This window comes from Amblyomma maculatum, chromosome 1 (genome assembly GCF_055883805.1).
Source record: "Amblyomma maculatum isolate TAMU_Amacu chromosome 1, ASM5588380v1, whole genome shotgun sequence".
In the NCBI taxonomy this organism is placed as follows: domain Eukaryota; kingdom Metazoa; phylum Arthropoda; class Arachnida; order Ixodida; family Ixodidae; genus Amblyomma; species Amblyomma maculatum.
Genome location: NC_139344.1, coordinates 233693699 through 233717090, shown reverse-complemented (window position 1 = coordinate 233717090; position 23392 = coordinate 233693699). Strand labels below are relative to the sequence as shown.

Here is a 23392-nt window from a genome sequence, read left to right as displayed (position 1 = left end):
TCTCGGCAGAAAGCTGACAACCGTCAAGCAAGCGCGATTGCCCTTTCTGCCGGTGCCATTGCGCACCGCTGCCAAAGAAATCCAGCGAGTGCGGAATATGTGCTTAATGTATACGCGGATCTGTGGCGAAGCCGCCAGCATGCAGCGTTCCGGTCTCGAATCCAACACATGTGCGCTGAGCCGGGTCGACGCGAAGTGAGAGTGGAGAGACGACTGAGAGACACGAGCGGGTGGGAGAGATGGTGGTGATGGATTACTAGTGAGAATGAATATTCTCTTCCACAGCGTTTCTCTTCGTATTCTGAAACCAAAGCACGGGGAGTGGGTAAGAGCGAGCGCATGTGTGTCTGCAGATTAAAAACAAGTTTTTTGCCGCGCTTTTACCTGCTTCGATATTCAAAAATATGGCACAAATGTAGATCAAATGCCTATTCCAGTTACTTTATTTGCCTAGAGTGAACGCATACAAAGTGAAGCTCCATTGCCAGACGGCTACGTCAACGTGAGACAGTGCAGCTTGTGTGGCCTCGCAAGGCGACAGAGTGCCGCGCTGATAAAGAGCGGAAGTAGGTAGGTGCTTCGAAGCAGCGCCTAAGACGCATATTGGATAAGTGCATACAAAAAAACGGACTACTTTTATCTGCGCAGGGGGCATTCTGGAAACCTTCAGCCGGAAAAAAAACCCAGCAGCATAATATCGACCCACACCACGGTCCTAAAGTAAGCTCATCTTTTTTCGGTTCAGCAGCGGGGAATAGTGCGCGCCGCAAACAACGGCAGCAGCAAGAACGAGTGCGAAAAAAACAAAAGAAAGAAAATATGCCCCATGCACACCGCTTCGGACTGTGTTTTGTCGCCACCTTAATAAGGTAGATTCAGGGCCCAATTGACCGGGCATAGTGCTTGAAACAGAGACATAGCACTACGACAATGGGGCGTCACTCAAAATACTTCTGCTTTTTCATCCAGGTTAGTGCAGCCCCACCTCTTTTTGCAAAGCGTTCCAATAACGTCTCTATTCCCATGCCCACAAACTTTGGTTCTTGCTATTGTTGATTGTGTTCACATTGCAAAAATGCTTCTTATGAGTGAAGATGTCCAGCAAAACCCTGGCCCTTCTAAGGAAGAGTGCGGAAAGTTACACGCCAATATTTTGACTGCTATCGAACGGTTCACACTGCATTTAGACGAGCGGTATGATAAACTCTTGAAATCGATACATGAGGTTAAAGAAAATCAGATACAGCTCTAAAGTATCTGAAAGTTCAGGAAGTGCTACAATTACCAGAAGAAGGAATCTGTCGTACACATCGGCTAGCTTCTTGCGCCTTGGACAAATGTGGATCCATCGCAACACGCTTCTTATCATTTAAAACCAAAGATACGATATTAGGGATTATGGGAAAGCCGACTATATACTTCTATCAACGCAGATCTAGTAGAATTTTCAGGCGAATTCTTCTCGAAGTTTACAGAGCGTTCAATGCAAGAAAACTGGCTCGCCTTCAAATCGAAAATCATCGAGCTTACTAACCAATTCGTTCCTCTACGCAGGACGCCTTGGTTTACAACATCACTCAAGCGATTACTGAAAAAAAAAAAAAAAAAAGAGCGAATTTTCCGTAGAGCCAAATTATCTGTGTTCGAAGAAAGATGAGAAGCTTATCATCGTGCACTAAACGCGCATAGAATTGCGAAGCGCGCATTTTTCAAACAACCGCTGCCAACGGTGACTGCCTCAAACCCGCACAAATTTTGGAATATTGTTAGCAGCGATGACAAGTCAGAGATGGAATTACTCTCTCCTGGCAAAACGTTTTCCCATAGAAAGTTGTTGCACTTTGTTGAACAATGTATTTGCATCATCCTTTTTGAAAAACGCTCCTTTCGCCCTTCCCACTGTTTCCAGTTTGATTACCGGATTATGGATCCTATCGTCATAAATTGGAATATATTGAGCAAATTAATAAGTGAAATTAAGCTCTGTTCTTCACCAGGCTAAGGCTCTATCAGCCTAAAGTTTGTGAAAACACTGAAGCGTATTCTTCGATATGACTATCAAAACTTTTTTCGCAGTCTTTGGAATGTGGCGAACTTCCGGACGACTGGAAAGTGGGGAAGGTGGTTGCTATTTTCAAGTCAGGGGATGTTATTAAGTCCCCTGCTATTACAGACCCATGTCTCTAACAAGCATTCCTTGCAAACTACCGGAGCATGCTATTTATAGCCATATTATAACTTTCCTCGAAACGAACTCGTTTTTCAGTGTTCATCAGCACGGTTTCCGAAAGCACTATTTTTATGAAACTCAGCTATTAACCTTCACAAACAACTTGGTTTCCGCCCTTGGCTCTTTGCTCATTATTGACTGAATTTTCATTGATTTCGCCAAGGCTTTTGACACGGTTTGCCACAGACCACTACTTCTGAAACTAAGTAAGCTTAATCTTGATTCCAACGTTTTAAGATGGATTGAATGCTTCTGTCTAGCCGCACGCAATTTGTAACTGCTAACAGCCATAGCTCTGATTTTTGCACTGTAGACTCTGGCGTTCCACAGGGATCAGTGCCGGGACCATTGCTATTTCTTATCTATGTTAACGACGTGCCTAATAGCATATCTTCCTCCATAAAACTTTTTGCTGATGATTGCACCATTTACCGTGAAATTAAAAGCTCTGCTAGCCGCCTTACCCTGCAGTCCGACCTTAACTAGATTTCTTCTTGGTGTAACACTTGGCTAATGAAGCCTAACGTTACTAAATGCAAGCTCATGAGAATTTCCCGTTATGCGTCTAATGAGTTTTCTTGTGATTATTCACTCAATGTTACTTGGTTATTTTCAGTAACCTTTCCGTGTAAGCTTACGGGGGCGCTAAGTAACGCTAATAGTATACTTGGTTACTGAAGTCGCAATTATGGCGCCCACTAACTTGAAACTAATAATTTACAAAACACAAGTCAGACCTAACCTAGAATATGCATCGTCAGTATGGGACCTTCACCTTACCTCACTAATTATGAAGGTCGAATCCACCCAAACCCGGCCTGCCCGTTTCATTTTTTCCCAACTATAATCGTACTGCAAGTGCACTGCAATGAAGTCAAATCTAAGCCTTTCTGATCTTTCCATTCGTCGAAGAATTGCGCGTTTATGTCTGTTTCACAAAAGGAGGAGGAAGATGAGGAGGAAAGGCAGGGAGGTTAACCAGTAAAAGCAACCGGTTTGCTACCCTGCACTGGAGAAGGGGATGAGTGGATATAAAAGTTGTGAGAGAGGGATAAAATCTACCATTATAATTCTCATATCAGAGACCCACTACTTCTTCCGCCTTCATATGTTTCTTCCCGCAGCGACCACCAGCGCAAAGTTGAAGTGCCAAACAGTCGCACTAACTTTCATTTCGCTTCATTCATCACCAAGACAGCTAAGGAATGGAGCAACCTTCCCGCTTCCATCGCATCCATTACAAACACCGATCTTTTCAAGAATTTTGTTAGTGATTGTATAATCTAATTCTGCTGTACCAATATTGTTCTTGTATATATTTTGTTATTATTACTCCTCCCTGTAATGCTTCGGCCCTGAAAGTAAATAAATAAATAAAATATATAGACGGACGTTACACTTGTAACTGAATAAAAATAGGATGTCTGTCAGAAATGAGCGGCTGTATAATGCGCATGTGCAACGAATGCAAAAACGAAACAGAACAACGATAACACCTCAGGGTCAACCAGCAAACGATCCCAGCACAAACGTACAAGCATAATATCTCTTAGAAACGACTTTCACACGCTTGAGCTGCTCTTGAAATTCTGTGCGTGCATACGGCGGGGAAGCGTACGCGGCAGCCTGATCGATGGCGTGGCTTCCAAAAGTTAAGGTCGAGGCAGAGAAATACGCCCTCGTACACGCTCGTCGGCATGCTGTTTGCGTCACAAGCGATGTATGAGAGGAAAGGGCCACGCGCGAGACCAAATGGGTCACTTGTCGATGGTGAACCGCAGTCTGCGAGCGCAGGCGGCGTCAGTACAGCATCCCAGCGAATGCAGGAAGCGCGCGGGCGTCAGGCGGCTTCGCGCTCGCAGCACCAACTGGGCAGCCACCCACGCTGCAGAACCTCCTCCCTCCTTTTCTCTCCATGTTGGCTGGCCGCATCGAAAGAAGGCTCCGGGGCTCGGCCATTCATATTTCAAGTGGTCGTCTTTTTTCCGAGGAGGCGCCGCCGGAACTCGCGTTGTCTTCTGTCTGCCTGCCGCCGCCGCCCTGCGCGCAGTTTTTCTCCTCTGGGTTGCTGGGGGATGCCCGCCGCGCACTGGTGGCTTCCGGTCGGCCACCAACAGCAGCTCTGCTTCCCCCCGCTCTGTCCGGCGGCGGCTGCAGTGACCGGCCCGCCTGAATCACGAGCGAGAGCGAGCGCGCGAATTACGCGCGTTCCACGGGTGCACGCCCCTGAGCCGCCATTACGTGATGAGGGCGCAGATTAAAACAAAACGATCGCCGCCGCGTGTTATTCGCGCGCCGCCCACATTTTTTTTTTTTTTTTTCCGAACGGCGAAAATCGAGCGAGAGCGAGGGGGCCGCGTCTTCGGCGCATGGGAGCCGGCGATTAGCGCGAGACAATAGCACAGGGCCGCCTGGCCCTCACAGCCTATGGAAAACAATAATCGCAACGCCCTTCGAGGGCGACTCTCTCTTCTTTTCGGCGGGGTGAAAGATGAAAGGCGCTGTTTGAACAATGCAGGTGTGCGCGTACACGAGGCGTAGATATACACACACACCGAAACGAGCAGAAAAGGTTCTCCGTGCGCTCGTGCAAAGTGTACACATTGTCCGAATACAATTAAGGTCGCAAATGCAGGGGAAACTTCTGCACCGCGTCTTAATTTTTACCGCACCGAATTATTAGGTCGCCCGGCACTGGGCATCGCTTTGATGGCATGCAAACAAAGAAAAGCTTGACAGAGCGTGAAGAAAAAAAAAAAAATAAAAGAACCGCATAAAACCTCGGTGATGCTTTCGCCACCTAGTGGCATGTCACTTTTCTGAGTTAACATCGTGCACGATGAGGCCCTGGTAGGGTGTATTCGACCTATGCATATAGTGCTGTTTCGACAGGGCAGGTGTGTACGCAGGTCTCAAGATAACAGTTACCGTTCGTGCACGATTCATTGCCGCGTAGAACACAGGCAGCGGTGAAGGACATAAAAACGCGCAATCCGGACATCCCGTGATGTCACAAAAAAAAAAACAGCTATTATAGTTGCTCTTTTTAAAGAAAAAAGATAGCCGAATGATTTTCTCTAGCGGCGCGCGATTGTTTGATAGGACTGAATTTATCAGCCGGATAGCGGAACAGAAAACTACTGCCTACCGCAAAAAAAAAAAAAAAAAAAAAAAAAAAGGTTCTTTACAAATTTGGCTTGTGGGCAAAGCTGCAACAACTTGCTTTTCGGTCTTCTACCGTCCGAGATGGTAGCGCCATAGTTAACAGGGAGGCCGTTTTCTTCAGCACATTGTCCTTCCTCTTCACTTATCGCAAGCTATCCAGGACGATAATTAACGCTTTCATTCTCGTGGCTACGATCGACGCTTCATTAAGTGGATGTTTTGCTGGAAAGAGCGGCGGTGAGGAGACTAGGTGGGTTGCTTCTTCGAAGCCTATATCAGGAACCCGAAGTTTCCCCGTTTCCCAGCGTTTCAAGAAACAACTCTTTGCTCGTAGCGCAATTTGAATTCAGTGCATATCCGCCTCAATGCCTATGATTTGCGCATTTCTACCATTGCACTAATGATTATGCGTGGCCACAGTGACAGTTGGGCAATCAAGAGCTACGGCTGCATATTAACTTCCTTAAATCGGCTGGAAGGGTTCCAGGACGATTCGACCGTCTTATCGACACGTGACAAAACCAACGTCTGCGTCTGTACTTAACTGAATCGGTCTCGATTGCTTCCTGAAACTGTCATAATAGATAAGCACATTCAAAATACAGAAGTTAACCGTACGAGATTCTACATTCGTGCTAGTCCTGAAAGTAAGAGCGCTGCCCATGCGCAACTGCCTAAGCGATAGTGCCGTGCATGCACGCACCAAATCCCGCATTTGTTGTTGCGCAACGCGTGAGTGGAGGAGGAGGAATATATGCGCCTCCCAGGTGGCGCCATAAGAATTCAGAGTGCTCAGTTTATCCCCGTCCGCGCTTACATGGGGATGATCGCAACCAGTATTTCAAGAAATGGTTCCAGGCATGCAGCACCAATTTCCCTGCCTCGGTCGCTGCAACCCTGGTTTCAGTAGTCGCTTACGTCCAAAAGTACTCACGAGCTATTACGACAGCTCGGGGTTCTGAGCATAAAACTTAAAATGAGCCGCGTAAAAGTGCAGAAGGTGTTTAATGCTTGATCAGATGAAAGCATTTGAAGGAGCCACATAGCGAAGATAAAAAAAAAAAGTTCCAAACGGACGAACAATCAAACACGCCCGAACACTACTTGCACTTAAGTGAAATAAATTTACTTTTGCAAAATGCGTCTTGCGTTCAAACTCCGCAATTTCGGACACCGGAAACAACAGAAGTAAAGGGCTAGCATATGTTGTCTTTGGGATGAGGAAAAGAGCAAACTCCTTTAATCACCCACATCTTTGTTCCAAATTATTCATTCATGCGTGCCGATAGTGGCTTAGACAAATATTTTCCTACCGTATACTGGCTCATATAACACGTATACACGTAAGGAGCAGTTTTTTTTTTTTTTTTTTTTTTTTTTTGCATGACACATGCAAGAGAGCAAATTCACTATAGTAACCAGTTAATCGTGCCAGAGTCTGACCATGGTTATTGAAGCTATGCGCATTTTCGCTGCATACGGACATTAATAATAGGGCTTCCTTAATTTATAACGGAGTCGTAGCCTGCCGCACAGAGCTCCATCGGTGAAACAACAAAACAAAAGGCTGCAAGGTGCTTTTCCTTTTGCTTTGTTAGCAGATCATCCCCCCTCCCCTCCAAATATCAACGCCATATATCTCGTCGGCAGGATGAAGGCACAGGGTGCATTACATACCGCTTCCGCAGCCATCGTGTTCCGTCGGTCAGAAGAAAGTTTCCATGAGATACGACGCACAGTCCGAAGTAGACTCCGACTAGCAGGCGGACAGTCTTGCACACGAAGAGAATTTGATGAAACTGGCAGTGGGACAGAGTCGCGAGGATTGGCCGGTCAGGTCTGAGAGGTGGTGCAGATCCCGTGCTAAAGGCGGTCGCTGAAGATGCCGCGGGAAAACAAGGCCACAGGTTTACGCAACACAAGTGACTCCACTCTTATCGGACCTCTCTGTTCCTCCTCCTATCCAGCGCATCAATTGCAAAAACAAAGCCGCTGGCAAGATAAAGTAAAGCGAGCCAGACGCCGCCGACACGGGAGATGAGGCGCCCGATGCCAGGTGACAAGTGGCCGCAGGGAAAGTTGGCCCGCTCGGGGACCGCAGTGGGCGGCCGGAGCGCTCACCTAACCTTGCGTGTGTCGCAGAGCGTCACGTCACAGCGCGCGACACGTGATCGCAAGCATCACCGGGCCCACCGAGGACAGCGCGCCGTCAACGCGACCAGCAGCAGAGGACGTACACGACGATCCTCGCGGCGAGACCGTTACTCCGCGAATGGCTCTCGCGCCGCCACCGGGGACCGGTGCAGAAACATTTTACTTTCAGTTTCGGATCGTGGAAAGGAGAAGGCGCAACGAAGGAGAGAAGGTCAGACGCGGTGATCGGGAACGCTGGGCGGAGTAGAGTATATCACGTCGAAGCCCCTATCCTTGCCCCTATCGGACCGGCCCGTCGTTCCAGCCGCCGCCGCACACGGGGTGAGTGCGCTGCGGGCGTTCTCCGCGCGCACGCGCTGTGTGCGCCGGCGTTGAAAGAGAAGCAGAGAAGCTCCGCATACTGGCGGCGAGAAAGCGGGGAGGACCGCGCGCGGGATGAGGAAGAGCAGGTGATGGTGCAGACTGCACCGGGCGGCGGCAGCGCTTTTTTTCTTAGTTCCCCTTTTTCTTTCCGAAGCGCGTTCCCAGCACTGGGCGCCGGTTGAAGCCACGGGTGTCCCAATCGGTGAGCGATGGTGCCGGCACTCTCAAGTGTGGAGAAGAAAAGGTTTTTCCAGCCACCGGCTGCTGCTGTGTCGGCGAGGGAGAGCAGGAAGAGACCGCGGAGGAGAGGAAGGTGCCGCGTCAGGCCGTGCGGCGGGACTGCCGCTCGTTCCAGGGCCGAGTACCAAGGGTGCCACTCAATATTTTACGCGCTCAGTCCGCTCTTCATACGACCTCGCGCCCTAGCTGTGTTTCGCAACACGCAGACATGCGTAAACGAGAATGGGATTACGGCCCCCCGGCCCTTGTCCCGTGTTCGTGATTTTCTTTCCCTTTTCACCAGAAACGACGGGGAGAAAGTTATTAATATTGCAGACGTAGCGCACGCAAAATGAACCGTAAGCATACGCTTAGAATGACACGATGGTGATGCCCGTCAAGATCTTTTGCATTCATAACAGAATGCGGGCCCCTCTGCTACGTGCACGTCTTGCGAAAAAAAAAAAAGAAATGCGCCTAGTGAATAACAAAACAGCTAGTTTATTAAGCCATCACTGCAGCAAGCTGGAAAAACAGTTATGTCACGGTGTTTATAATTAAGATGAAATATCGATTGCTTTGTCTCAGATATAAAACGAGTGCATTCCAGACTTATACGTGGAAATGATGCACGTTCTCCCAACACCGGTAACTATTGCCCTGTAAAAACAGCTTGATTAATAGTACTGTAAGTGGTAATCACGAAATATTGATTTTAAGTGACAGGTCATTTTCTAGTAGCCTTTGTGGACGCAATAAGCACTATGTCGTATGTGTGTTTCTTTATGCTGTTTTTGTGAGGCGTGACCAACCAAAGGAATTACTAATGCTCACGAGATGTTTGCGCTTTCCCTTGCAGCCCAATGCACTGGTGCTGCTTTTATCGTGCAGTTATCCGAAACAAGCAAGAAACTGATGTGAATTACAGCCGCGCGGTACCGTTATCTGTCTCCTCAGTGCTCATATGCGTTGTCGTTTAAAGTCGCTACTAAGCAGTTTTTTTTTTTGTATATGTTTAACTGCAAGGAGCGCTGCTATCGCCGTTCAGGAGACATGCGCTGCATACTGCGTTGTAGACGCTAATGCCGGCACAGCGCACAAGAAAAAAAATGAGTATGGAGGTGCAAGAAGAATTAGTGCTGACGTCATGGGTACGCATACTGTCTAAAAACAACGTGCTACTGGAGACAAAAGTATCCAGGACAAGTGAGCGGTAAGTGAAGCGGATGACACATTTTATCGGCCGTGGTGGCACCGATCATTATCTCATGATCGCACCTGCTTAAGTGAAGGCCAACCCACGAGCATATCGCAATGAAAGCAGAATATTACAGACAGACACGGGAACATACGCCCAGAGACCACCTTTCGCACATCCTGGAAATTTTTTCCTAAGATAATGCAAAGAGGGCCACTCAAGTGGGCTAATTAAACATTATGGAGACAAGATACAAGCCAACAGCTTTCAAGCACCAAATTTCTTTTCTACAGCTGTAGAGAGTGGTTTTTCTTCACAGGATCGGTTCTGTAAAGTATCCGATATCGGCGTTGTGTGCAAAAAACCTTGAGCATGGCTCTGACAGGTGGTACTTGGCAGGTGACATGGCGGGCTACTGATTAGTTGTGTAGCTTAACGAGAGTACAATAAAACAAATCATTTTTGCGAAGCCTGAAGCGCAAAAAAAAAAAAAGAGAGGGATGAGAGAGACCGGCTCAGGTTGGAGAGGAATCAGCCTCTCAGGGCTCTTGGATGACGATGAGAGAGACGGGCTCAGGTTGGAGAGGAATCAGCCTCTCGGGGCTCTTGGATGACGATGAGAGAGACGGGCTCAGGTTGGAGAGGAATCAGCCTCTCAGGGCTCTTGGATGACGATGAGAGAGACGGGCTCAGGTTGGAGAGGAATCAGCCTCTCGGGGCTCTTGGATGACGATGAGAGAGACGGGCTCAGGTTGGAGAGGAATCAGCCTCTCAGGGCTCTTGGATGACGATGAGAGAGACGGGCTCAGGTTGGAGAGGAATCAGCCTCTCGGGGCTCTTGGATGACGATGAGAGAGACGGGCTCAGGTTGGAGAGGAATCAGCCTCTCGGGGCTCTTGGATGACGATGAGAGAGACGGGCTCAGGTTGGAGAGGAATCAGCCTCTCGGGGCTCTTGGATGACGATGAGAGAGACGGGCTCAGGTTGGAGAGGAATCAGCCTCTCGGGGCTCTTGGATGACAATGAGAGAGACGGGCTCAGGTTGGAGAGGAATCAGCCTCTCAGGGCTCTTGGATGACGATGAGAGAGACGGGCTCAGGTTGGAGAGGAATCAGCCTCTCGGGGCTCTTGGATGACGATGAGAGAGACGGGCTCAGGTTGGAGAGGAATCAGCCTTACAGGGCTCTTGGATGACGAGTCAGACACGCGCAGGCACGTTCGTACGGCTTGGTTAAAGCAGGGCACAAATTAAGGTATTTGTAATTAGGCCACATGTGTACTCATATGTGTTACACATGCGTACACGTGTACGCGAACGAGGAACCTAAAGAGGAGCTTACCATATTATACCTTTCAAAGCTTTAACGCTATCATATTTATACCCTTCAAGGCGGAGCTTAAGTATCCACCATAATTTTATAATTGTTTTTTCCCGCTGTTCCCATAATTTATCACCCATCAGTACACCGGTTTGTTCGTCAGTGAGCTACGCACTATTAAATTAATAAACGTTTAAATTAATTTCAGTTACCAGCGGCATTGCTTCGAAACGTGCACAAATGCTCCTAATTTGTTTTCTACAAACACTGGCGTGGACATTCTCGTGCATCTCGTTCGTGTTGACTGAGTTTATCGTAGATGGAAGCGTGTTGCTCAGAAAACATTGAAGACATGGCATTTCTCATAGCTGCACGCCACCAAAACAGCGTGTGGACCTTCTTCAGTTGTCAAGCTTGCAATGCCACTCAGCACTGAATCAGAAGCGAAATGAGGCGATGAGCGAGGTTACTCAAACAGGCGCGGGCCGGACAGTCCGAAGCACGAGTCTGGCGCTGGAGGCAGATTCACGCGCATCACGGTTTCCGGCACGGTGACATTCGGCCGATAGCCCAGTTCGAACGGCGTCTCGAGCGGTGCCGGCGGGAGCAGCGCCTAATCCAGGCGGCTTAAAAAAAGAAGAGCAAGAAATATCCGCGGGGGTCAAGCGGAAGGAGGCGAACCTGGTCTCTGCGGCGAATCTAGATCGACCTATACCGCCTTCGCGAGGGGCAAAAACGCACACATACTCGACGCGCCACAATTGAGGTCGTTGTAAAAAGAAGGCGGGCAGAGGACAGCCACACGCAGGGCACTCTGGGGATCCTTCCTCGGCGTGGCTCTTGGTCTCGCCGTTCTAGGTTACAACCTTCTCCCGGCGGCAGGCTCCGGACCCCGTTACGTGTCTCTGCCGGGGGCGTGAGAACGCGCCGCTGCGCGCTCACTGAGGGTGGGCGCAGTCGTAACTCTCGGCTGCTTTTTGTTCTTTCAAATTTGGGCGGGTGTCTTCCTTCCCTCGCGAGCAGCATGCATGACGCGTGGAAAGAGAGGAGTGGTCCCCTTGTCTCGCGAGTTGAGCACACAGCGCAGAGGCTAAAAGGGTCACCCCTGACCTTGGAGCGCTCGGAGGCGCCGCTCGGCTCCGTATCCGGAAGCCATGGCTAACAGATTCCCGCCGAAAGAGGTTAACAACCCTGGGCAAAAGGAGCCGTTGATGCTGCCGCTCGTGACGCTCACTGCCGCGCAAGTTGTGAGTGGCGTCGAGAGGGCATGACGCTTATGCGGCCTTTCTGAAGTGCTCGCCGACTGTCCAGTGACGAATCGGGGTGACCCGGTAACGAGCTGCGCCCTCCGCGCGCAGGGAACGGAGGCGAGCCTCTCGGCCTTGGTGCCGAGTCTATAGACAACGCGCGCGACGCGCTTTTCGTCTTTGACAGCTCGTCACACTGGAACACCGCGCGTGTCTGGGCGGAAAACAAAGTGGCCCAAAAATGACCTCGCGGCAAAGAGGCTGCGGCGCTCTCGGCTGATTAAAGCGCGCGGAAAGTGGTCGCTGCTGACACTTTTGTTCGAATCAGGGTGTAGAAGAAAGGTGCAGACAAGAAACGGTCTTGGCAGGTTTGTTTCTTCACAAACTCATCCACATGTCACTGCCCATGCAAATGAGCGTTCTTTGCTGTCAGCGTCAAGGTCGCAGTCTAAACTCGCGCTTGAATTTGAAAGGCGCAGTCCTCCTTGGCTGTGGGGCTCTTACAGTAGGCTCATTGCGGGCCGGACGGCAAGAACGCTAGAACACTTAGCTTCTCGCCAGATTTCATGGCCCGGAAACTTTTGTACACGAGCATGCGAACCAAAGATTAAGATGCTTGCAAAGAGAATGTAGGGAAGCGGTTCAAAGCAAGCCCGCAGGTCGGTGAAGTTGGTTAAGCTCAAGGGTTGCCACCCTATATGCTAAATCACGTGCAAGTCAAGATAACGAAAGCAGGTTCCAGTATATTTTCTTTGTTTTGACATTTAATTCACGTCGCTAAGTAACGACTATTGCGTTTTTGTATCTGGTTATTGTGCCGCATCATTCGAAATTTTTGCACGATATATCATTCATGATATTTGAACGTAACCAAAGCGGCGGGTAATAGTCCACGGTAGGCCATGTTTAAGCTCGGACTGGTATCTATAACACATGGTAAATTTCATTTTACCATTTATTCGTTAGTTTACTTCAAACGCTCTGATTGATTCATTTCGCATTCACATACCGGTGTCACCCTGCAGCAGGACCGGATTATCCAGGGTTCAAAGGGTTCAAATGAACCTGGCCTATCATTCTCAGGGCCCCCCCGAGAGCTGCAAAGAATGGTGTGGGCTTCGAGGTTTGGTCCAAAAAGGGTCTAATCAGCATCTTCCTTATTTTATATGGTTATAATTAGAGCTTAGGTATTGCAACATTGAATGCTCCAAAAGCTAACCGTCGGATTGTGCGCTTAATCCCAAACCCAGCCTCACATTTGGCCATTCAAAATACAAAACTTTGTAATTTGTATGAAAAAACAAACAAAAAGAAAACAAAGTATTGTTAGCTCGTTCTGACTTAAGTTAGTTTCAGCTGGTCCCAGCTGGTACTGAACTCGCATTAACCGGTTTCAGATAACCGTGCACAACAAAAAGGTAACAAAGAGGCACATGCACATGCAAACATCCTTTGCACGATTAGTAAAACATGTGTGTGTCGATGCGACTGCTGAAAATGTTCAGTCTTCTCTCAACACTTCGGATTTAAAATTTCGTTATCATTCATAATTAACCCCTAAATAGTATTAATTAGGTTTAATAATGATATTCAGAATTATATTTGCGTCAGCGTAATTGTTTTTTGAGCTCACTCGCTGGCGCTCATGTTTGGGTTGCTCCTTTACGCAGCTTGAAGGCCGCCAACAACCACCTTTCCCGCTACGGTCCTTTTTCCCAAAGGTATCGAGGCTTTGCCGTGCTGCTGCGCGTCAACCGCATTTTTAACAAATAACCTTAATTCCCAATGCCTTACAAGTGCCCGCGTCACAGGGATGTATAAGGTCGCGGCTGAGGAGGTCGATTGGCTGGCTCCGGTTATGCGGTGCAGGGCAGTCGCGCCAGGTAAGTCATCGAGCGCGCCCCGACAGGTCGAAAGCCGTTGCGCGACATTGTTTGCTTCGCCAAGTTTCGGTGCGTGGCGCATGGTTTCCACACAGCGGAGGCAGAATCCTTGCTCTAGCACAACACAACCCGACATCGCTCTGCCTGACAGAGAAAGCTTGCTTGCGCTTCACGCTATAGGAACTCTGCAGCCAAGCTGTCCAATATATTTATTACTGTGTTATCTGCTCTTAGCTCTTTTTTTTTTTTTCAGTTCTGCGCTGCTGTCAGCGTCTGCAAGTCCACTGAGAAACACCTATAGGAAAAATACCCCAGGACGGCCGTTGGTAACAATTCCACCTGCCATTTGCGAGCCCAGCACCTCTCATCCGGCATCTCCCCGGGCCCTATCCTTGAGAATTCGCCGTTTTGTTCAAATTATGACCTACGCGTGACGTGCGCAGCACGACGATGTCAGGTTACGTAAGCACACAATCAGGTTACGCATTCTGACGAAAAAGAAAAAAAAAATTATGATAGAAAGAAAAAAAACGCCGTCATCTGCTACTGTGGGTGTTCAGGCTCACTTTAGCCAAGGGTTAAAAAATGAAACATTTGAGGTAGGCCAGAGAAACCACTTGCATACAGCTGCCAGCCATCTGGAGCACCGCAGGTAATTTTTTTATTACTAATGAGTAATTAAGTTATTTTTCTAATTTACTAATTATTGTCTTTAGACAATCAATGTGATTTGCATAGTTGGAGAGCACATTATGAAACCCTCATTCTATTTATTTCTGAGAAAGAAAGCCTCACGTGTATCTTTTTTGCAAGCCCACACAAGCATCATGATTCAGTTGAAAAGTGCGTGTTGTTGGGTTAGTTGGTACTGCATAATGTAGATGAAGTGACACAAAAGTGACACACGACGAAAGACAGGCACCACTAACTTCGTAGCCAGATGTAAAAGCAGCGCGCCTTAGGAAAGCTTTATGCAAAGAAAAATTTGTACTGGTAGGAGGAACCCAGGATCACCGTTCCTCCCGGGCAGTCGTTCTGCCAACTAAGCTAACCAGGATGGCTAGGAGCTGATAGGGCACGGCAGAATTAAACCAGGAATAGGAACGATATTTTACACTCCTACGCACGCAGCCCAAACATTGTGTCTAGACCAATGAGTCCAGACCAGTGAGTCCAGACCAGTGAGTCCAGACCGGTGAGTCCAGACCGGTGAGTCCAGACCGGTGAGTCCAGACCGGTGAGTCCAGACCGGTGAGTCCAGACCGGTGAGTCCAGACCGGTGAGTCCAGACCGGTGAGTCCAGACCGGTGAGTCCAGACCGGTGAGTCCAGACCGGTGAGTCCAGACCGGTGAGTCCAGACCGGTGAGTCCAGACCGGTGAGTCCAGACCGGTGAGTCCAGACCGGTGAGTCCAGACCGGTGAGTCCAGACCAATGAGTCCACACCAATGAGTCCAGACCAGTGAGCAGTGAGTCCAGTAGGTGTCCAGTAGGTAGGAGTCCAGTAGGGATTGCGACGGCTGTGTTAAAATCGCCAACTTTCTCTTCAAGGATGGTGTTCTTTGCAGTACCAGAGGGTCTAATTAGAGCGATGCAATTGGTGCAGTGACAAGCATCGCATAACAGCGAGAGCTGCTGAAATGACAACGCGCAGAGGCGACGCACGGAACGTCGCGTGCACACAGGCGCACGTCTTGAAAACAGGGCGGCAGCTTCTTCAGCGACCGACTCGGACCGCTTGGTTGCGACCCTCACCAAAAGAAGAGGGGGAATGGATAAATATATAACGAAAAGAAGAATAAGGACGGATGCAGGGCAGGCACACGGTTCTCGAGCTGGGAAGATAAAATGGGCAAATTTACATGGTCCACTGCTCCCATCCGCGAAGTAGCACCCGTATCCATCACAATCATGGAAGCTCCCGTAGTTTTCTTTGCATTGCTTAATTAGTTCAAGGCAGAGCTGCTAGTTTTCTCAGTCTATTTTTTGTTGTTCATTTCCCATTCCCGAGGAGCCCGCGAATCCTACGTTCTAATGCGAGCGTTACGGGAGCGGAAGAAACAGGATTCATCGCAGCAGTGTCAATTGAAAAGTGGGCTGTGTGACTCCCGAGGCCGATGGACGCCACCGATAGCCGCGGCTGCACGCGAGCGCCGCATAGCAGGAAAGTAGACTCCTCTCGAGGCTGATGAAGAAAACGAAGTAAATGCCTCCTCTTCGCTTTCCCAATTAGGCTTTCTCTTTTGATTAACCAAGCGCACAGACGAACGACACCTGGCTGCATGTTCGCGCCACGAACGCGTATCGTTTTCCCGGGTACCTTCGCGGGCACGATCAATAACTCCGAGACACCGATAAGAAACTGGGAGGCTAACGTCACGAAGCACCCCAAGTCACGAATGGACCCGTCACAGGCCCCAGCGAGCAATCTGGGCCATGCCACTGCGGGTGAATCGCGGCCGCATGTCGCAGCAGAGTTGATTTCCGTTAATTTGGTATGACCAGCTATTTTCCTTCTTCAACTAACGCAGGCGTAGGGGGCCATGGGACGATCCTGTAATAGACGTATGACAAATACACATCTGCATTTCCTCCTGAGAGGTGGAAACCTGGGAGGAAAAGGAATTCGCCAGTAGTCAAAGTGAAGTGCGTCTTCCTTAGATTTCGTTTTTTTTTTTTTTTTTAATTTCTTGCATTAAAATAAAACGCCGTTTACTGTTACTACACGTCTAAGCATGACTCACATCAAAGTTTGTCTTGTTTCACGTGCATGAAATTATGTGCGAGGCGGGAGTGTCGGGTGCGAAAACAGCATATAATCTTTAGTGAAATGCGCTTATTTTTGTACATACACGATTTTCACTCGCTCAGGAGCGCTTTCAATAGGGGGAGTTGTTGATTTTGTTATTTCATTTGGTCCACCATTTGTTTTTTATTTCAGTCTATATTAGCTTCAAGCAATCTCTAAACTAAGTACTCTTTCTCGATTTCAGCCTTGGGAGCTCGTGCCGCTCAAACTTCACCTTTTGCGCTGCCGCTTATTCTCTGCGGAACAGGACGTATTACGAAATATCTCTTTTGTATATCAGTGTATATTAAGGCGTACCGCTCCTATTATGCTTAGCGAGTGAGCATTGTGATAATATTTCTGATGTTCTTGACAGCAGCGTAGATAGCTTAGCATTCGGACCAGCAGCAAAGCGCCAATCGCATGAGGCGACAATTCGCGGCGACACGCCGCGCGATGGCGTCAGTGCGCAGGTGTCGCCGCTCGTCACGTCGCTTAGGTTCTGGGTTTTTAGAACATTTTGCCCGTTGCCCGGAAGTAGCTCGAGAGGCAGCCAATCGCAAAAGGCTTTGGGGTATGCTACTTCCGTTCTGTTTTTTTTTCTTTTTTTTTTTTTCGAGTGAAGTTGCTTTTCCTACTCCGGTTGGTAATAAAAAAGAAAGAAGGCGTAGTGTGGCCTTATACTGTTCATTTTCGAAAGGACCAGGTGAAATTCACTTCATGCAATGCAAGTCTGCATCGCAGTTTAGTAGCGCACCATTGCCCTGTGTTGCGTCACAAAAATTTTCAGAAGTGTTTGATCGTACTTCATGCAGTTTAGTGTTAGAAACTGGATACTAGCATAACTATACTCCCCTTTACTGAACGACGAGGGAGTGGTAACGGAGGAACGCTGAAAACGCGCCGTTCGGTTGCCGAGTCCCGTCGCTTCGTGCGGTGTGCACCAGCGGCAACGACATGCGTTGTCGTCGTCGTCGTCGTCGCGCGACGCATCGCTTAAAAACGGACGAACTCTGCGGTAGCCGAACTGCTTCGTATGCCTTTTCTTGAACAACTCAGCTTTCGACGTAAACGGCTGTTTTTGAACTGTCCGTGTAAGTTACATAACAATATTTCTATTTTTCCTCCAGTGTCCGATATTCTTGTATTTTGTGTTCTTGTGGGGTTCGTTTTTTATGCAAATGCATTAGACTTATTTCGCATGCTGTGGGATGGAGGCAGTGATTGGAACTTTCTTTAAATACAGGCATTAGGTTCGAGGCCTACTTCTTCGAAACAACAAAGTGAACTGAAGCGCACACACACACACGCACACACACACACACACACGCACGCGCACACACGCACACACGCGCACGCGCACGCGCACGCGCACACGCACACGCACACGCACACGCGCACGCGCACGCGCACACACACACACACACACACACACACACACACACACACACACACACACACACACACACACACACACACACACACACACACACACACACACACACACACACACACACACACACACACACACACACACACACACACACACACACACACACACACACACACACACACACACACACACACACACACACACACACACACACACACACACACACACACACACACACACACACACACACACTTACACACAAACGTTGTGGAGTCGTTCCGTGTTTTGTCACGCTAAGACGGGTTGCCGTTGTCTGCAACCAAAATACAACAAATAGCCGGTGTATAGGTCGGTAGGTCGGTTTTCTTAAAGTGGACATTAAGATACAGCTTAAGCGATATCGTCTTACCTCTATATCGTGCGCCAAGTACTCGTGAACACGTACTTGCACCTTAGAAGTACAAGTAACAATAGAGGACCGCATAACAAGCCCCTGTCGCCACTAATAAAAAACTGATGACCGCACACCACAGAGTGCGCAATGCAGAGCAAATCAGTCCGTTAATCAACTGCACCCGCATAGGCCCTCGCCGCACCGCCGCCGTCCTCTCAGACTAAGAGGCGCCGGGAGCGCACGCTCCAATGAACGCTTGACGTACGACAGGCGGGAAGCGTTCAGTTCGTTAAATTTAATGGCGCACATTACTTACGGCACCTCTTTCACAACCTCCGCGCGGTCGAAAGGGAATGATGCACGCGTGCTCGCCCTGGATGAGCCACGCGCGCCTCCATCAGCCCCAAAAGGGCCCCCTGCGCGATCAGCTCGAATACGGACTAGGTAGTTTCGTGCGGTCTTTTTTGAGCTCTTCACAGTGTGCTTACGGTTGCCCATTTTCTGTTCTCCTTTTTCGCTAACAAAAGAGACAGGCGCGCTGGGGATGCCTCGGCCCACGGTGAGCGGAAGAGCAGAGTAGCAGACGGATGCGTGACGTCAGTGCGCCAGACGTCCTGGCGCCACCTGGAGCGTGCAGCGGAAGCTTGGGGCGATGACTACGCAGCCGCTGAGAAACGCATCACCTGAACGGGCCAGACGTGCTGGAGCCCCAGGAGCGATGTGGGGAAGAGCTGGACACACGAAAAGGGGAGGGGGAGACGCTGGCGCACGCAAAAAGAGATCGCACGGGTGGCGCGCCTTTGGGCCGCGCTATAGCAAGGGCGGAGACAAGGCAAATATGGCCACCGTCCCACGGCCGCTCCCACAGTTCAACGAAACGAGCCTCCCTGTATTTGTGGAAGGGGCGGCCCGCGACCACATATGCGGGCTACTCCCGCCAGAAGCTATCCCAAAGCAGCGGTGATGGACCGCTTGACAGCTGATCGGTGGACACCAACGGGTGTGAGAATCGTTATTAGTGTTTGCGCTATGGACGACGGAGACGTATAAACTAAGCGCTAGGATTAAGACGCGAAAAGAGAGAAAGGGAGAAGAAGTGCATGCACAGCCAGGTAACCGCTTCGCTCATTCCACTTTAAAGCCATAAAGGATAGTGGACCTAGTTAAGTTCGAGAGATCGTTGGACGAAAGCTCGGTGTCTATCGAGAGCTCTCGTCTTCCATCCCAAAGAAACGACGAGGAAGAGTGATACGCGGCACGGAAGGTGACAGAGATGAGAGGAATGAACTTTTCGTTCGTTTTACGGCAGAGCCTTCATGAACGTTCCATACATGCAATTACATAATGGTCTCATTTGGATGCTACTGCTGTAAACCTGCGCAATAGTCCAAAGCGAACTCCACTTCGGGTATCACTGACCTTCACGATTATTGTGCTCTTTGAAGATTACAGAGAAAAAGAGGCTGTTCAACGTAATTCTCGGAATCTAATGGGATCAGGCATTTCAGTCCAAAATGTCTACTGCGCAGAAACGTTCCGAAAGCGAAAGCTTCTGTGGGAAAGCGCCAAGAGCAAAAAAGATGAAGGGAAGAAAGTGAACTTATTTCATGATAAACTTCGTGTTGACAACCAGTTCTACGTATGGGATGGCAACAAGATGTCCCGTCAAGCGCTACCGAAGAAGGCAGCTTCTTTTCCTGATAGCTAGCAAACAAAGTTGAGCCAGTTGCGCATCATTTCTTTGAACGCTAGAAGCGTAGCGAACAAAACAGACGCATTAGAGACACTTCTGATTTCGTATGATCCCCATATTGGCGTGATCAATGAGGCTTGGCTGCACGACGATGTACGTGACGATGAAATCGTGCCACGGGTTATCACCTATATCGGCGTGATAGAGGCGCACGTGGTGGCGGTAGCAGTTGCTACGAAGGATTATGTTGATGTTATTGTCTGACCAAATTGCCGCGCATGAAAGTCCTTTCTTGAAAATTTGCCTTTTCGGAGAGACAATTTTTCTGTGTGCGGTATATCGTCCTCAGGACGCTGCTGACTTCTTCTTGGACTGTTTATACGACCGCCTCCAAGGATTGGGCGGAAAGAATGTCATCACGGGGGATTTTAACCAGCCGTCGATTCATTGGAGCTCCTTGAATTATGGAATTTCTAGATCAGCAGATGTAGTACTAGATATGATGTTTTATTTGAACTTAGAACGGCGTGTTCGTGAATTCACTTGTGGCACTGCGATTTCCGATCTTTTATTCACCACTGAGTTGTTTCTAGATCAGAGGTTTCAGTAGAAAGAATTCCTGACCACAAGTTGATGTTTTTAAGGTGGCTATTACAAAATTACAAAATCACGTGCGGCAAAAAGAAAAAAAAAAGGCAACGAGTAGTAAAATATTTTTCTGGGGCTAATGATGTTACAGTAATTTATTAATTGGATATTCAGGATAACGTGGTCAATAATGTTGAAATTTCTTGGAAACAGTTTTGCGGCGCGATCAGATTTTGTGCTAATTTATTTATTTTTCCTCAAAGGTCCCTTTCCGGACATTACATGAGGGGTGGGGATATCACGGCAAAAAATATTATATATTAATGAAAAATGGACAAAAATTACGTTGATGAATAGGCTTACTCGATAGTGGTCTTGAACAGTCGATGATTCATGATGGTGGCCACTTCAGCGGAGAGGGCATTCCAGTCACGGGCAGTTTTTAAGAAAAATGATTGCTGAAATGTGGTGGTATGTGCACGTTCAGGGTAAACAGAGTTCGGGTGGTTATGGCGGGAAATGCGATGCACACGTGGAATTAATCGGTTGGCTTCTGGAAAGTTGTGAAAGAACTTGTGAAATAAGCAGAGACGTGCTGCGTTCCGACGAGTGACTAGCGTAATAAATATGTACCCTCAATGAATCTTCGTAGCCGACGCTTTAGTCCCTGGATTACCCGTGACATTATCCACACGATACTTAAGATGAAGCGACTAAGGAGACGCCACAGCACGACAACTACACGCTTCCATGAACTAAGGCAAGAGTTATTTGCAAAGGTTAGGGATTCTAGAAATAATTACTTTGGTCATCGTCTTACTTAGTTCATAAAAAGCGATGCCACAAAGTTCTTGCGTCACCTAAATGAAAACAAAAAAGGGAATTAAGAAAAATAAAATCGGAGATACAACAATATCTGATCCCCCTCAAATCGCCGGACACTTCAACAGTTACTTCCAGAATGTATTCACTGCCGCAAAAGAATTCAGGGTTGAGAGTACACACTTAGCAGGCACGGATGAACTCGTGCACGGCAAGGGGTCACCAGCTATGCTTTTAAAGCACGATACTAAAAAACCTGGCCCTTTTGCGAAGGTACGCGGAACAATTATCTCCATTCTTGATTGATATCTTCAATTTATCACTTTGCCATAGGGAAATACCACACGACTGGAGGAAAACACGCAGGATTTTCATTTACAAAAACGGTGATCGTTTGTCTGCGCCAAATTGCCGTCCCATTTCAATAACAAGTACGTGCAGTAAGCTTTTGGAGCATGTCATTGTCACCTACATCCGGGAATTCTTGGAAAGCCGCAACCTTCTATCAAAGTATCAGCACGGTTTTAGGAAGCGCAAGTGAACTGTTACCCAACTTGTTTGTACTGCTCATGAATTCGCACAAGCTCTTTACATGAATGGCCAGCTAGATGTGCGGTTTTTAGACTTCAGAAGGCCTTCGATAAAGTGCCGCGTGGAAAGTTTTTGCACAAATTGGATTGCATTGGTCTTCCTTCCTGTGTTCTTGTAGTGGATTTGTGCCTAACTTATAGGCAGCAGTTTGCTAAAATTATGAATTGCTCGTTAGAAACGCTATCTGACTTCTGGTGTCCCCCAAAGAAGCGTCTTGGGGCCGCTACTGTTTTTGATATACATCAATGATTTGTCTGATGTCATTCATGGTGACGTTGCTATCCGATTGTTCGCGGATGATTGTGTGGTGTTTAAGAACATTACAGCGCCTAATGATCATACAATATTACAAGCAAACCTAGATGCTATTCATGAGTGGTGTATACGATGGGGAATGCAACTTACTACACAAGAAACAGTTTTATTGCGAGTTACAAGGAAGAAAACTATCAGCACCTGTTCTTACTTAACAACAATGTTATAACAGAAGTAGCCATGCATAAATATCTTGGTGTGACGCTTACTAATAAACAAACCTGGTCTCCGCACATATCCGCAATTTGTTCTTCCGCTCTTAGTAAGCTGTGGTCCTTAAAGAGGAAACAAAGCTGCATCTGTGAAGCTAACCTTCTAGCTTATACAATGCCTGCATTAGAGCTAAGTTCGAATATGCCTCCATTGTATGGGATCCACACAATAAGAAGGGAATACTGCAGCTTGAGCGAGTCCAGAGAAAAGCTGTTGGGTATATTTTTAGCAAATATAAAAGGCACGATTGATGAGGCAGCATAAGATAGAATAACTGGAGTCTCGTCGAAAAATTAGCCGGCTCGCTTTTTTGCATAACTGCTTCTCAGGTACGCTGAGGTTAAACATGCCAGACTGCGTTAAGCCACATTGCACCCGGAAAGCTATAGACACACACACCCCCACTCCTTGGCTGCAATTTTTGCACGAACAAATACCTTTAAACATAGTTTATTATTATTTTTTTTTTTTCCAGAGCTACCACTGAATGGAATTCCTTGCCTTCTCACACTTTCGGAGCCAGTGAATTTGTAAAAGAATTGGAATGTCAACTCTTGTGTTGTTAACTGTACTTCGGTCGTTATAAATTTTTGTATGAATTTTTTTTTCTACCATCATATGCTTGTTATGTGTATTTATTTATTTATTTTTTTTTTTTTTTGCCGCGGATGCCCCTCCTGCCTGGATCATGTATACGTATGGTTTGCAGTATCTGCAAATAAAATAAAAATAATAATAGTAATGGTCTAATTTGGATCCGACTGCTGCAGACCTGTGCGATAGTCCAAAGCGAACTCCGCCTTCGTGTATCACTGACC

The 23392-nt window shown here is 48.0% G+C and overlaps 1 protein-coding gene and 1 long non-coding RNA gene across 3 annotated transcripts in view; one reads left to right on the top strand and one right to left on the bottom strand.

Moving 5' to 3' along the window:
• The window catches only part of LOC146205907 (uncharacterized), a 177020-nt gene that overhangs the window by 64324 nt on the left and 89304 nt on the right, over positions 1-23392 (bottom strand). The window lies entirely within an intron of this gene.
• LOC146205908 (uncharacterized) lies at positions 330-23189 on the top strand. Of its 2 annotated transcripts, XR_014704290.1 has the most exons (5): positions 330-570; positions 649-720; positions 14032-14430; positions 21789-21886; positions 23050-23189. It is a non-coding gene; the product is annotated as an uncharacterized LOC146205908 (long non-coding RNA). The 2 variants fall into 2 exon arrangements; XR_014704289.1 differs by lacking the exon at positions 330-570 and having other exon boundaries at positions 597-720.